Source organism: Aedes aegypti, chromosome 2 (genome assembly GCF_002204515.2).
Source record: "Aedes aegypti strain LVP_AGWG chromosome 2, AaegL5.0 Primary Assembly, whole genome shotgun sequence".
Lineage (NCBI taxonomy): Eukaryota > Metazoa > Arthropoda > Insecta > Diptera > Culicidae > Aedes > Aedes aegypti.
In genome coordinates, this window is record NC_035108.1 from 214,970,561 (window position 1) to 214,986,413 (window position 15,853).

Genomic DNA, 15,853 nt, shown 5'->3' on the forward strand with positions numbered 1-15,853 from the left:
TCAACTTGAAGCATAGCCATCAATTGTACATTTATAGCAGTTCTGCCAAACCGTTTTTTCGCGTATGAATTTGCCATGCCTGTCGAGAAGCTTGATGATGTGTTTTCCATGCATTGCGTATGAGTAAATTTGCAGCGTCGTGGCCATAAACACAAATTTGAGTCCGAGTCGTTGGCGGTGTTTCACCATTACTGAGGACCGGCCGCATTAGTGGCCGAAGTGGGCGTAGCCAGGGGGGATTGGCGAGTATTTTTAAAGGAATTTCGTGAGGAAACCCTTAATACATTTTTAAGGCGTTCTTTGAAAGTTTGATGTAGAAATCTCTAGATATACTTAAATAGATACCAATACTGTAGGGAATACTTAAAGTTTTTTCAGTTGTTTTCTCAGAGATATCTCTCTGATTGAGTCCCAGAAGAAAAAAACATCAGGAGTAATGGAATGTAATCATAACCTGAGACGAGACTCGCGAAGACGGTCTTCTTTTTCTGCGATTGATGAGTTTTTTTTTTCTTATTCCACTTAGTGTTTATACCAATTACGCGCATGCTGTTCAAAACCTCACATGAACATCTCAGCAAAAAATGATTGAGTTTGCATCAAATCGAATCATAAATACCCGTTTGAGTGAAATTTCATGCCAGCAAACGTAGCAGACATTAGAAATAATTAATCTTTTGCTTAGATTTATCAGCAACTTTGGAAAAAACTGCTCCGCCGACTGAGGTTTTTAATAACATTTTACTTTGGACACAATAATTTTCAATTTTTCAGCCATAAAAACGGTGGGCTGCATTTGACGTTTCGTGAGAGGGGAATCTGGGCTGCATATGACGTTGATATTTTTCCTCTTCGCGAGTCTCTCTCAGATCATAACGAAGTTATATGAAATTGGAAAGAACTCGTTGTAAAAAAATCTTAAATTGATTCATGAAAATACATTGACAGTATTTCTGAATCAATCCTTAGAAGAATTCCAAGTGATTTTTTTTCAAGAAATTCAAAAGGAAACATTTGAAAAAATCTGTTGAGAAATTGAATGTATCTTTAGTAGATATCTTAGAAAAAAGTTTAGTGGAATCCCTTAAAACGATGGAAATCTTTGGAATAGTTCACGGGAGAATCTCTGTAACAAAGGTTACTATAAAATTCATGCATTTCTATAAAGCAATCAATTTAGCCCCCTCCCCTGATGGAAATCCTGGCTACGCCCATGGTGGCCGGTGTGGGCATTCTTGTTCCATTTAGGTCCAAACTGACTGGCTCTGCTGTCGGACGATCAGCTGCTTTGACTGGCAGTGGTGTTCGGCCGGCAAAATATATTGCCTCGCCACGCAGAAGCTTTTTACATCATGGGAGATTGCCAAATTGTGGAACGGTTGAGAATGGTCGCGGATGGCTTCTAAACCGCGAAGGGTAGATGATTCGACAGAAGAAAAAAAAAAAACAATAAACGGTACGCCCCTTAATGACAGTCTGCGAAAAAATTAGTAGCTGATTTGCAATCCACCGTTGTCGGCGTCGTCATCATCATGAAGCAGAAACAATGCTTCGGTAAATTTTGCAGTAGCTTTGAACTATGGAACCATGGCAAAGTTATTTAAATCGTGAAGATCGAGTCTGCACGATTGGATTAGTAACTGAGAGAGACATGTTGCCAATAAATCGGCCCAAATTAACCCACCGTCGGTCGCCCTAGTGTACTGAGTACACGCACTTTGCGAAAAGTCGAAAAACACGTTGAAAATCCCTTCAAATTGATCCGGGTGTTGGTCCTATTCCAAGATCTACTCTTCTTCTTGCTTGTAGAGAAGAAATTTTTCGAAAAAATCAACGAAAAGTATTCGAAAACATCTTGTTTTTAACCTAAGTTTTTAGGCTTGTACTCAGTACACCAGTGCGACCGCTCGTGTAGCTTTTTTTACCAGGCCCGTCACACGAGCGGTCGCATCGTGTACTGAGTACACGCGGAGCAATTTTGATTGTACATCCAAAGCTAGGAAAGATAGAATATGGATGTCTTCGACAAATTTCTTCAGTGCAACAGTACCAATTGGTCAGTGGACAGAAAACACTTTGGAAACATCCTCATCTTCCTGTGGCCATCGGATTGTGCCCCGGGGGAACCGATGTAGTGGACATTTCGCAATGCAACATCTCGTACACAAATATCTCAGGATCTAGATTTTTTAGCAAGATGGTGTCTTCGGCAAAGTTGTTCAGTAGGTCAAGGGCTAACATTTGATAGGCTGCTTGTTTCGAAATTCTGCCACCAGATGGTGCTAGTGAGCATTTAATTTTTCAAACACCGATATCTCAAGATCCTGATTACCTAGAAAGATGATGTCTTCGACAAAGTTGTTTAGTAGGTCAAGGACTAACATATGATAAGCTACCTAACAAGAAAAACTGCCACAAGATGGCGCTAGTGAGCATGCAATATTTCAATCACGAATATCTCAGGATCCCGATTTTTTAGAAGGAAGGTGTTTTCAGCAAAGTTGTTCGGTAGTTCAAGGGCTACCATGTGATGATCTTCTTGATTCGGAATTCTTTCAATAGATGGCGCTAGTGAGCATGATATTTTGCGAACACAGATATCTCAGGATCCTGGTTACCTATGAAGTTGACGTCTTCGACAAAAGTGTTGAATAGGTCAAGGTCTAGCATGTAATAAGCCACCCAACTTGAAATTCTACCAACAGATGGCGTATTTTGATCGCGAATATCTCAGGATAACGATATTTTAGCAAGATGGTGTTTTTGGCAAAGATGTTTAGTAGATTAAGGACTAAACATGTGATGTGCCGTTTGATTCGGATTTCTTCCACAAAACGAAACTGAAGATGCAATTTTTGGAACGCAGATATATTTGGATCCTGATCGCTTAGAAAAATGATCCTGAGATATTTTCATTACTAATATATATTACCCCTTCGGAAAGGTTGTTCTAAGATGAAGGCCTAAATGCAAGGAACCTCAAGTTTTAAAATTCTTTCAACTGGTGGCGCTATTCATCATGCATATTTTGATTGCTAATATCTGAGGATCCCGATTACATCCAAATATAAACTTCTTGGCTCAAAAGTTCAGTAAGTCAAGTACAAACGTGTGATGGGCCACACTTGTTTGGGAATTCTTCCATTAGATGGTGCCACTGAGTATGCTAAATTTTCAACCCAAATATCTAGGATCGTGATCGCTTAATCATGAAAATGACGTCTTCAACTAAGTTGTTTTTTCTGTCCAAGACTGATGCATGTTTACCATGTAATGAACCGTGTGATTCTAAAACGGTGCTCTTCAGCATGAAAATCCCATCAGAATATACTTCAGAATTTCATGAACAGTCAAATTTCCAGTCGATACTCAAAAGATCATCGACTCATGGAACAGATATTCTTTAGAAAGCTGATAAAAGGGAGCATTATAGTAATTATGATTTTTTTGTTTTAAGTATGGTTTCATGAGTCGATATCGAACTATGGAACATCGACTAATACAGGTTTGACTATATTTAAAAATATGACGATCAAAATCATTGCAGCCTGCAGTTGGTCGCATATATACGAATCGGTCGTTAAAAAAATCGATGGACACCTATGAGAGCGTGACGCCTTTTTGTCTGTGCTGAAATCAAAGAACTGTCAATGGTGGTTACAATTGAGCAATAGGCCTTTTCATGAGACGTCTCAAATCAGCTGTTTCGGAAGGTCTTTGACAGTTCTTCTATACAAATGCCGAACGTGTCGGTGGTTCTGAAAGGTAAACAATAATACAAAATAACGATCAAATAATTATGAAGGTGTAATCGGTTTTCTAGAAAACATCTATTCTGTGAATTCAATTGAATTTTCTGATAAAATTGTCAATAGCTTACTGCAGTAGCACGTGATATTTTTCTGCTATCAAACAGTATATTTCAAGCACATTGATTGGTTTAAATAATGCGAATAATAGCCTTAAAACTGGTGCTAGACTAAGTACACGATGCTTTTCATTTTTACTTCCATTTGAAAAAAATTGAGAAGGCCTATCAAATATCTAATGAGCCTTTGTACGTGCCATAAATTCTTTTGTTCTCATGACTTTTACTGTGCGCCGTGTGTTGGTGCTGTCTCGCTCTCTCTCACGGGCAACTTGAAAACAGAGCGCACAGTAAAAGTCAAACGTTTTATAGCATGCATAGGCTCATGAGCCTAGAATTTATGGCACGTACAGAGGCTCATGGGCGGCAGAAAGCTGTTACACAAAAACAAAGATGGATGTGTTAGTGCAAAGTGATATGAGAAACTCGGTCTCTCATGGCGACTCACGGGATGACACGCGCACTACAACATTGTTCGAATCACCTCGAATGTGATAGATATTGCCTGTGTTGTTTACAAATCAATTCAAAGTGCTCTTTGTGCTAGTATAACCATATGAGCCTATGCATGCTATTAAAGGTTTGACTTTTACTGTGCGCCTTGTTTTCAAAATGCCCGTGAGAGAGAGCGAGACAGTACCAACACACGGCGCACAGTAAAAGTCAAAAGAACAAAAGAATTTATGGCACGTACAGAGGCTAATTATGATTATACTAGCACAAAGAGCACTTTGAATTTATTTGTAAACAACCAGTAAGTGAAATTATCGGTCACGGCGATAATCATAAGCCTATCTCTCAAGCTGATTTTCCGGAGGATAAAGACGTGCCGTAATATCAAACCCAACCAGTACTGCGAGAGTGTGCTCTCACGAGATGTGCAGCAACGAATTTAGATTATCACCAGAAACGAAAAGTGTCCTACTTTTCTACTAAATATAAAAATAATATTGTTCAATTTGAATCTAGAATTTGAAGTAGAATGAACACTATATGTTTAATTTTTTAATTTTATTTTGTGCTTATCTATCAATTTACTGGTAGCGAAATGTATTAACATTTGACAAAACGTGTATTGATGAGCCCAAATGATCAGTATCATAAGATGTTCAGAAAATTAAATGCTCACTGGCGCAGGGTTACTCAAAATATAATTGCCAATAACATGTGAGCACTTTCTTTACCTAATAAATTTGATGAAGACGTCAAGTTTTAAAATAATCGGGAACTTGAGATTCTGTATTTGAAAAAAAATTAAACCAGGAGCTCTTTCTCGAGCCTGATGGAATTATTTGAAATCTAACGGCTCATTGCATTTTGAATTGAATGTGGAAGAATTTTGTGTAGGTATATTTTACACTTAACACGTTGGTCCATGATATACAGAACAACTTCATCAAAGACACCATCTTTGTAATCTAATTTTATTTTCCTAACCAGGATCCTGAAATAATTCAATTCGAAAATTTTGTTTTGTGGAAGAATTCTGAATCAAACTGCATATCACATGTTTAGTCCTTGACCTACTAAACATCTTTGCTGAAAACACCATCTTGCTAAAATATCATTATCTTAAGATATTCGCGATCAAAATACAGCATGATCACTAGTGCCATATGGTGGAAGCATTTCAAGTTGGGTGGCATATTACATACTAGACCTTGACCTATTCAACACTTTTGTCGAAGACGTCAACTTTATAGGTAACCAGGATCTTGAGTTATCTGTGTTCTCAAAATATCATGCTCACTAGCGCCATCTATTGAAAGAATTCCGAATCAATAAGATCATCACAAGGTAGCCCTTGAACTACTGAACAACTTTGCTGAAAACACCATCTTTCTAAAAAATCGGGATCCTGAGATACTCGTGATTGAAATATGGCATGCTCACTAGCGCCATCTTGTGGCAGTTTTTCTTGTTAGGTAGCTTATCATATGTTAGTCCTTGACCTGCTAAACAACTTTGTCGAAGACATCATCTTTCTAGGTAATCAGGATCTTGAGATATCGGTGTTTGAAAAATTAAATGCTCACTAGCACCATCTGGTGGCAGAATTTCGAAACAAGCAGCCTATCAAATGTTAGCCCTTGACCTACTGAACAACTTTGCCGAAGACACCATCTTGCTAAAAAATCTAGATCCTGAGATATTTGTGTACGAGATGTTGCATTGCGAAATGTCCACTACATCGGTTCCCCCGGGGCACAATCCGATGGCCACAGGAAGATGAGGATGTTTCCAAAGTGTTTTCTGTCCACTGACCAATTGGTACCGTTGGACTGAAAAAATTTGTCGAAGACATCCATATTCTATCTTGCCTAGCTTTGGATGTACAATCAAAATTGCTCTGCGTGTACTCAGTACACGATGCGACCGCTGGTGTAACTTTGTTTTGAGCGACTGACGGAAGGTTAAGGTACAACAGCGTAAAATATGAAGCAAAAGTATCGGATTAAGCAACATTCAAAACAAAATAGGTTTTGATACAATCTTTCCATAATTATACAAAGCACTTATCGTAGCAATGAACGATTGTAACGATTTTTGTTTAGAATTATTGGTATTAGCAAACATTCTGTTAAAATAATTGTTTCATAAAGTTTACTGATAGAAAAAAACAAAGTTCGGTAGGATTTTTCTTTGGTTTTAAAATTGGTGCAACTTTGGCAATTTCCCATGCGTCAGGTAAAAAAAGCCAACTGAAAACATTTGTTAACAATATCAACCAAGAACTCCAATTTCTGCCAAATCAGTCCCCCAAATGTAATCGAAAACGTTCTTTTGATTATGAATTCAATGATTTTTGTGTATAAAAATATTTGTTTCTCTGTTCAGAAACACGTGTTCTCTGCATCTTTTTGCAAAAAAGAAAAAAAAACACCTTCTTAGGTTTTTTATGTTTTGGCGGATAATTTATGTAATTTGAAGAACAGCCCAAGTAAGCTGTCGTCTTTTTTTATATGACAAGATACAATACTTTTCTAAAGCATCTAAATCTACCCGCACAATGGATTACAACAGCATTACATCTCAATTATATCAAAGTTTGTTACAAACAACAAATTTTGTTTAATTTTTGTTATAAGCTCTTTGAGTCTGATGGGAGATTTTGGCAACTTTACCGATCGAGTTCTAGAAATAAATCGACAATCGTTACGTTTCAATATCCAACGCCTGTTAGCAGCGGACTACTATCAAAATCTTGACGAGCGGATTAGCGAAATCAACGAGAACATCAACCTCAGCGATCTGTGGGTGTCAGTCCACAGAGCGGTGAGCACAGCAGCGCGAAAAGTGGTTGATACTGCTCAACGAAGATCAAGGAACGGTTGGTTCGACGAGGAGTGCCAAAGAATGACGAACGAGAAGAACGTGGCTAGAAGCCGGATGCTGATGTCTGGTATCCGCCAGAGAAGAAAGGGCAGCCGAAAAACGGATTTTTCGCAGATAGCAAAAGTAGCATGAAGAGGCTGCAATTGTTCAGGCGCAAGAAGCTATGGACCAGAACGGTTTGCGACGGTTCTACGAATCTGTTAATGATGTGTGAAGAAAAACAGCGCCGTCTCCCGCCATGTGCAACGACCGCAAAGGATACTTGCTGACGGATTAAACAATGGTGGCCCCCAGGTGGAAAGAGTACTTCGAGTCATAATTGAACGGAGATAACGGAAGTGGATATGTAGCAGAATCCAAATCGATAACGATGGACAGGCTGTGGAACCTTCAACACTAGATGAGGTAAAGAAAGCTATCAATGGGTTGAAGAACACCAAGGCTGCTGTGAAGGACGAGCTTCTCGGCCGAATTTTTCAAACACGGAAGTGAGCGGCTGTACGAACTCCTTCACTGTATCATTTCGAGGATATGGGAAGAAGAACAAATGCCTACTAGTTGGTTGGATGGTCTCATTTACCCTTTGTGTAAGAAAAGGCATCGACTGGAGTGTGCCAATTGCCTAGGGATAGCACTCCTCAATTCGGCGTACAAAATTATCTCTGGAATTCTGTTCAACAGATTGAGACCGCATGAGGAGTCCTTTGTCAGCGAATACCAAACTGGTTTTTGAGAGGACCGATCCCTGCGTATACCTTGCGTCAAATCCTAGATAAATTTCGGGAATACAACTTGTAAACTCATCATCTGTTTGTAGATTTCAAAACAGGGTAAGACTCAGTGAAGAGAAACGAGTTGTGGCAAATAATGTCCGAACATGGCTTTTCGGTGTAATAGATTAGTTTGATTCGTGCAACGCTTGACAGATCTAAATCATGTGTACGAAATTTTGTCATCGTTCGTAACCTTAGGTTGAAACAGGGTGACGCTTTTTATAATCTGCTGTTTAACATAGCGCTCGAAGGTGCTATCAGGAGAGCCGGTGTGCAGAGAAGCGGTACAATTATCACACGTTCTCATACGCTTCTTGGCTTTGCGGACGATATCGACATCATCGGGATTGACCGTTGTGCAGTGGAAGATGCCTTTGTCCATTTCAAGGAGGATCGGACTCGCGATCAACACCACAAAAACGAAGTATATGATAGCTGGTGATCATCGTGGGTCTAGACGTGTTAGTGGTGGCGAAATGGTGCTAATTGGATAAACAAGTAGAGTGCCATTATTTTCTTTAAATTTTAACGATTTTCTTACGTGACTTTTCTAACTGGAACGAAAGCTTTTTCAACGAAGACTAAGACTAAATAGATTCGATTCGGATTATATATCTACAGATCAAGTAATAGGGTTAAATTATTTCAATATTTATTTTGAAAATGACTCTACCGATCACACTGCAGGGCTGGTAGTGTTTAAGTGCCTTGAACATATACACTTTAGTGGCCTCTAGGTTGAAAAATATGGACCGAAAATGAACCAAACAGGAAACAGAAAATCAAAACGCAACCTGATAGAAACCAGAAGATAAGAGTTTGATTCTGCATCATAGAATCATGCTAGATATTTCGTTTTTTTTTTTGTAATTCCTCGTTACATTACGGCAGTGATATTACGGTTCTTTCGAAAATTTTCCTTTCTGCGGTAGCCGCCAAGTTCTACCGCAGCTGTCAAAGTTCTACCGCAGGCTTGAAAATAATTGTATCATTGAACGAAGCCATCTGATCGAAGTGTGCTAGTAGAGTGCAGAGCTTTGAAAAACAGCAGAAAATAACAATCATTAGCGTGGTTTCCAAGGTATCGCAGCCGATCGATGATGCTTTGTGCAAATCAGTAATATGACTGCTGCGGTAGCTTTTTGTTCAACCGTAGAACGGAAAGTTATCCCTAAAATTGCAATACTACTCGTATTACTGTATGCACTTTTAATTGTTTTCTCTAGGAATTTAGGTATTTTCCAAAAAGATTCAGAGATTTCACCAGGATTTAATTAAGTGATTATTTTTCGTAAATTTCCTCCAAGATTTTTGTTTCGGATATTTCAAGAAAATAACCTGGATTTTTCCAAGGACAACCAAAGAAATTACCTAAGAGATTCCATCAGAAATTTCTCCACAGATTCTTTTAGATATTTTTAAAGATAGTCCTAAATTCTCCATGATTTTATTCGGTGATTCTTCTATCGATTTCCTTAGTAAATCCTCCAAGATTTACGTTTAGAACACCTTCAAAAAATCTTTGCAGGATCTTCTAGAGTAACTACTAGAGAATGCAGTTGAACTCTCAGTCTTTTGAAAAAGTCGGGGTAATCCTTGAGGAAATTCCTGGAGGCAGTATCGTTGGAGCGTTCAAGGATTTGCTCGAGAAAATCCTTTGAGCATCCTTTGAAAAATCACTAAAGGAGGGGACGGACCTGGTGTTGTGGTTAGAACACTCGCCTCTCACGCCGAGGACCTGGGATCGAATCCCATCCCCGACATAGTCGCTTATGACGTAACAAGTTAAAGTGACGACTTCCTTCAGAAGGGAAGTAAAGCCGTTGTTCCCGAGATGAACTAGCCCAGGGCTAAAAATCTCGATAATAAAGATAAAAAAAAATCACTAAAGGAATTTCTGTGAGAATTGAGATCCTTGTGTGAGTCCCTGGAAGTGTTACATATAAAAACTTTGAACAAATCACTAGAAAGATTTGTTTTTAATTTTTTTTTTCGAGACATGTGAGACGAAATTCTAGAAGAAACTGCTGAATGGTCACGATAAAGTTTTTAAATTTTTCACTGCTGCCTGTAGAATTCTGAATCAGGATTTACTGCAATCAGCGTTAGGAAAATGTAAATCCCCCGAAAAAGGATATTCCATTTCGGGTCATCTGATATTCACCCTTCTCTTTTTGGTTGGCGGTTCTTTCGAGTTCCACCGATCTCGGCATTTTTGGCAATAAGGTACCGTGGGGTAAGTGGATACAGAAAAAATCAATAGTCAACTTCATTGTTATGTACTGCTAACGTGAATACATGTAATGTAATTCATTTTTTTCTATGGATAACAAATGAGGAACTAATATATTTCAAATCGTCACATATTTCGATTTTTCTGATTCTTATGTATTGAGTTGTAGGGGCCCAGATAGCCGTAGCGGTAAACGCGCAGCTATTCAGCATGACCATGCTGAGGGTTGTGGGTTCGAATCCCACCGGTCGAGGATCTTTTCGGGTTGGAAATTTTCTCGACTTCCCAGGCCATAGAGTATCTTCGTACCTGCCACACGATATACACATACAAAAATGGTCATTGGCATAGTAAGCTCTCAGTGAATAACTGTGGAAGTGCTCATAAGAACACTAAGCTGAGAAGCAGGCTCTGTCCCAGTGGAGACGTAACGCCAGAAAGAAGAAGATGTATTGAGTATTAGGGACTTGAAAATTTGCCTTATATGATCCACTTGCCCCACCATCGTATCATATCATAATAACATAAACTTATATAATTTTGTTATGTACCCATAGTCGGGTAGTTTTCCGATCTATACCAAGCGATTATTTTCTAATTAAATCACAAATAAATTACATGTTCAACAAAATTTTCGTATCGTAATATTCGTTCATAGCTTAGGGCCTACATTGCGGTAAAGTGAAGCTATTCAAAAAGATCAAGCTGAGGTTGATAAAATAGAGTACTTACTTACTAGTCAAACTATAAACGAATGCAAAAATAATCAGTTGACATAAGCTCTCAGCTATTAACTGTAGAAATGCTCCTAGAACAGCTAAGAAGCAGGCTTTGTCCCAGTTGAGTCGTTACGCCGTCAAGAACAACAATATATTTGGTCCATAGCAGTTTGGAGGTGTATTTTGAAAAAAAAAAAAAAAAAAATGTTTATGGAAACCGATGGAGTCGAGAATGTCCATTGTTAGCGTTAATTTGTGCCAGCATCAATTAAAGAGAATAAAAATTGTATACAAATATGCTGAAAAAGGTCATCGAAAATGGAAGATTTGGATTTCCGGGTAATAATGCATTCCGGTAAGTTGTCCTCCGGTAAATTGCATTTCTGGTAATGGTATTCCGGGTAATGGTATAGAATGTATGAGAACGCATTTTAGTGAATTTCATGTAAGTAGAGATTTCTATGTTAAGTAGAGATTTTAAAGCATCGAAACGGTTTAGTATCCAACAAACCTATAGCCGGTTCTTCAAGGAATTAAGTCCGAGTGGCAACATCCGGCACATTCTAAACAGTGAAAAACTATTCAATTATGATGTTAAATATCTGATTTTTAAGATTTATGCAAATTAAAATGATTGACATTGGAATTAAATAAAGATAACTTGGCATCACCCAAGAAAATCTCAATGTTTTACCCGATTTGACCAAGTGACCCACTGGAATAACTCCAGGCACATGAACATTCCCGAGTACCTTTGGCCACTTCTAGAAACTAGATATGTGTACCAGTATATCCAAGTAACCACATAGCACTATAATTCGTCCTGTGTGCCGATAAGCTGCTATTATACAGCTGACAAGTCCTATATGAGCCGAGTAATAGCCCTATAATGCCAAAAAGGCGAATAAGCGGGCTAGTGGTTACTTGGGTACTGACAAAAAACTATTTGAATCCGTTGAATATTAGCTGAGTGATGAGGGTTTTAGTGTTTTTGCATTCACTCAGGCCTACACGACCAGTGAATTACAACAATATTGTAGAACAATCATATCAAGATTTGTTACAAATAACAAATTTTGTTTCATTTTTGTTAGAAACACTTCATTTTTGTTAGGAAATTATAACATAATTCAAACAAAATCAGTTATAATATAAAAAGGCTGTTTCAAATTTGTTTCATTTAAAAACAAAATTATAACAAAACCTGTTATAAAAATTTAAAAGAAATTGCTTATAATAAATTTTGTTAAAATTCTTTTATGCAAAATAACAACATAAGTTATACTTTTGTTTGATTTAATACATAATGTTTCATTTTTGTTTAAATTATAACATATTTTGTTATAATTTTGTTAAGCGTAGAGGAAATTGTATTATAATTTGTGTTTTTTTAACTACTAACCAGTCAAAATTATAACATATTTTGTTAGAAAAAGCGCGTTAACTGAGTAACGAAATCTCTTACAACTCTGTTGTAATTTACTGGTCGGGTATACGGGTTAATGAACGAGTAAAAAAAATATATCATTAGTATCTTATTGAAATCGAAAAAGAAATGTTGTCTATAGTTCGAAACATAAGCTTCGCAAAATTCATTATGAACAAAAATTTGAACACTTCAAATAATTTTGAACAGTAAAACTTGTAAAGTAGTTTGATGCACCCTTATCGACAGCAAACGTCTTATTTAAATGATCGTTTTTTCAGACACTTAACGTTTATTGTTCCTCTGAAATGGATACTCCAAAAACCATTTATCGCAATATTCAATCTACGACTGTTCTGACCTTTACTAGCCAATCCAATTTAACATTACTACGGATGACACTTAATGACTGAACAAACTTCCGATGCAAGGCGAGACGTGGGTTCGTGTGGACTTTTTTTTCGGGGTAACTCAAATAATTGGTTTACTGACCACCGAAGCACCGTTCGATGTGACGATCCAATGAAACAATGGTATAGTTTCTTGCATCATTTGATGAGCTAAAAGCACAACCTGGTAGTATCTAGATTGCACAAACATTCGGTATGCTTATGCTTGTTTGAGAACTTCGAAATAGTTAACAGCTGTTCAATGGCACTCGTTCATTAATACGCATTAGCGCTGGGAAGTGACAACTGATGACATAAAGCCTTCCGATTTTTAACATTTTGGTATCGCCGCCTTATTGAAGTTAGTGATCAATCAAAGAAGTAAAAATTGTATGTTGTGAGAAACACTGCCTTCTAACATGCAAAATAAGCATTAATCCGAACTCTAATACGTACTTGCAAGGGCTCTAATTATAATAGCACCGCACAAGTCAAAGTGCAGAGCAGACTACGCCAACATGCAGCCACTAGGCCCTCATTGAGGTGAAACTTTTGGCGCCGACAATTAATGACCCCGATCCAGATGGTTCACCGCTTGCCAAAATAATGCCCTCAGCGCCCAGTCGCTCATAGTAGGACACTCTGATCCTACCACGAAAAAAATGACCCACTTCTCAGAGTTTAAAAACAAGCCCAAGACCTATCATCATGTCGGAGCTCGAAGTAGATTGTACTTGGCTGTGCAAAAGAAGCAGGTTACCATCACTTAGTGCATATTAGCAAAACAAATTTCGAGGAGAAAAGAAATAGAAAAAATACTTATCATACCCACTAGATCGCCGACTTGGTTATGTCATAGGTTGATTCAGTCAGTGAGGCTGGTTCAGCGGCAATCTTGACGCTTCGTACTACACTTGCCGTTCAACCAAGCTCAGGATCACGTTTGCCAAAAGGTGAACTTCAGAAAGCACGCTCTAGCAGCAGTGCAGTGGCTCTCAAACATTATCATCCATTTGCGGTCAAGTTTGCTGAATTTAACGAAATACGTTTTTCTGCGAATATTGATCATTTGCAATTCATTTAATAGATTTTGGCACGCTTATTTCTTATCTTTGTTTATATTTTTCGTAACACGTAGGTACGGTTTTGAGAACTATGTTTCTTTTATCCACAAATTATCTTATTGTCATGGAATTTTAACTGTTAATCATGATCACGCAGTGGATATTGCGAGATATTTGCCAAAAAACTGATGGGAAACTCAAAAGATTTTTTTTAAAGTATCTGTTAAGTTATCTTGAAATTGAATCAAACAGATTATTTTCGAAGAATTTGTAACGAAAACCGATAAGACATAACTCCATATGTGAATTATAAAATGCCAGAAATGCCTAAAAGAATTTCTGAAAAAAAAACAAAAAAAAAAGGTTTTTCTCAAATACTTGAAAGAACTTTTGGAGAAATCCTTAGATCTTCTTCTTCTTGGCATTAACGTCCCCACTGGGACAAAGCCGGCTACTCAGCTTAGTGTTCTTATGAGCACTTCCACAGTTATTAACTGAGAGCTTTCTTTGCCTAAGTTGCCATTTTTGCATTCGTACCTATATCGTGTGGCAAGTACGATGGTACTCTATGTCCAGGGAAGTCAAGGAAATTTCCATTACGAGAAGATCCTGGACCGACCGGGAATCCAACCCAGACACCTTCAGCATGGCTTTGCTTTGTAGCCTTAGATGTATTTCATTAAAATTTCCAACGAAATTCCTCCAAAGAGATCATTGAAAGAATTCCTAATTGAAATCTGGAACATGTATGGCTGATTCCCAGAAAAATACTAAGAACAATGTCCAAAGAAATATCTTGGCGATATTCCGAGAAACAAATATTAATCAAATTCAAAAGAAACTCTTGAAATAATTGTGACAGTATCCCTAAAACCGGCTCTAGAGAAATTTTGAGCGATATACTAAAGAAATTCCCAGATAGCCGTAGCGGTAAACGCGCAGTTATTCAGCAAGACCAAGCTGAGGGTCGTGGGTTCGAATACCACCGGTCGAGGATCTTTTCGGGTTGGAATTTTTTTCGACTTCCCAGGGCATAGAGTATCTTCGTACCTGCCACACGATATACGCATGCAAAAATGGTCATTGGCATAGTAAGCTCTCAGTTAATAACTGTGGAAGTGCTAATAAGAGCACTAAGCTGAGAAGCAGGCTCTGTCCCAGTTAGGACGTAACGCCAGAAAGAAGAAGAAGAACTAAAGAAATTCGCAAAGAAATATTCGAATGAATATGTTGAGAAATTGTATGTATAATTTGTGGAACTCGTAGAAAAGGTATCCAGAAAAAAAATATTAGAGAAAATTTACGAAGGATTGTTAGCAAAATGTTTTTATAAAATACATGAGCTTATGCTGTGTTTTTTTTTGAAGTTTTATATGTCATAGAATACGTAATCGGGAAAAAAAACTACAATAAACTCCCGATACTAGACTTTAATACACGGTATTGAAGACGGCCTTACAGTTGCGGTAATACGCGTGTCTGTCAAAAGTTACAAACTCTAGTGGAATTAAATGGTATAGAACTAAATTTGGGTTTTCATTTATTAGCAATACTATTTTTTAAAGTTTTTATCAATTTTCTATACATGAATAAAACATATGAAAGCTAAAAAAATAATAAAATATAATAAACATCCTACTCTGAATGAATAGTATGTGACCCACTGTTTGGAAAGTACTACACCACAGTCTACCTAGTTTAGTGCACTGACCAAACATTCACATTTATCCTAGCAGCTGACTTGAACTTAGTCTCCGCGACATAAGAAGGTCTGGCTCATTCATGATTTTGTATCGCTAATCAACAGTATAGATTACCCATACTTTCTAATCATACACACATTGGACCGTGCTCCTTTACGGTTTGTCATAAGTTAGTGAGTGCAGCGTAGGTCGAACGGGACCAGCCAGTAGTCTACAGCTCAGCAGGTTTGAATGCCATGTTTAAGTGGATGTGCTGCAATCGTAAAGCTGCAAGCTTGCAGATGTAGGTATTTGACCTCAATTGCAACCACGGGCTGGCTGCCGTCTCTCCACGTGCGTTAG

At 37.8% G+C, this 15,853-nt stretch overlaps 1 protein-coding gene across 13 annotated transcripts in view; it reads right to left on the reverse strand.

The window, feature by feature from the left end:
* LOC5570867 (G protein alpha o subunit) overlaps window positions 1-15,853 on the reverse strand; it is a 312,336-nt gene that overhangs the window by 35,036 nt on the left and 261,447 nt on the right. The gene's annotated exons all lie outside the window — the stretch shown is intronic.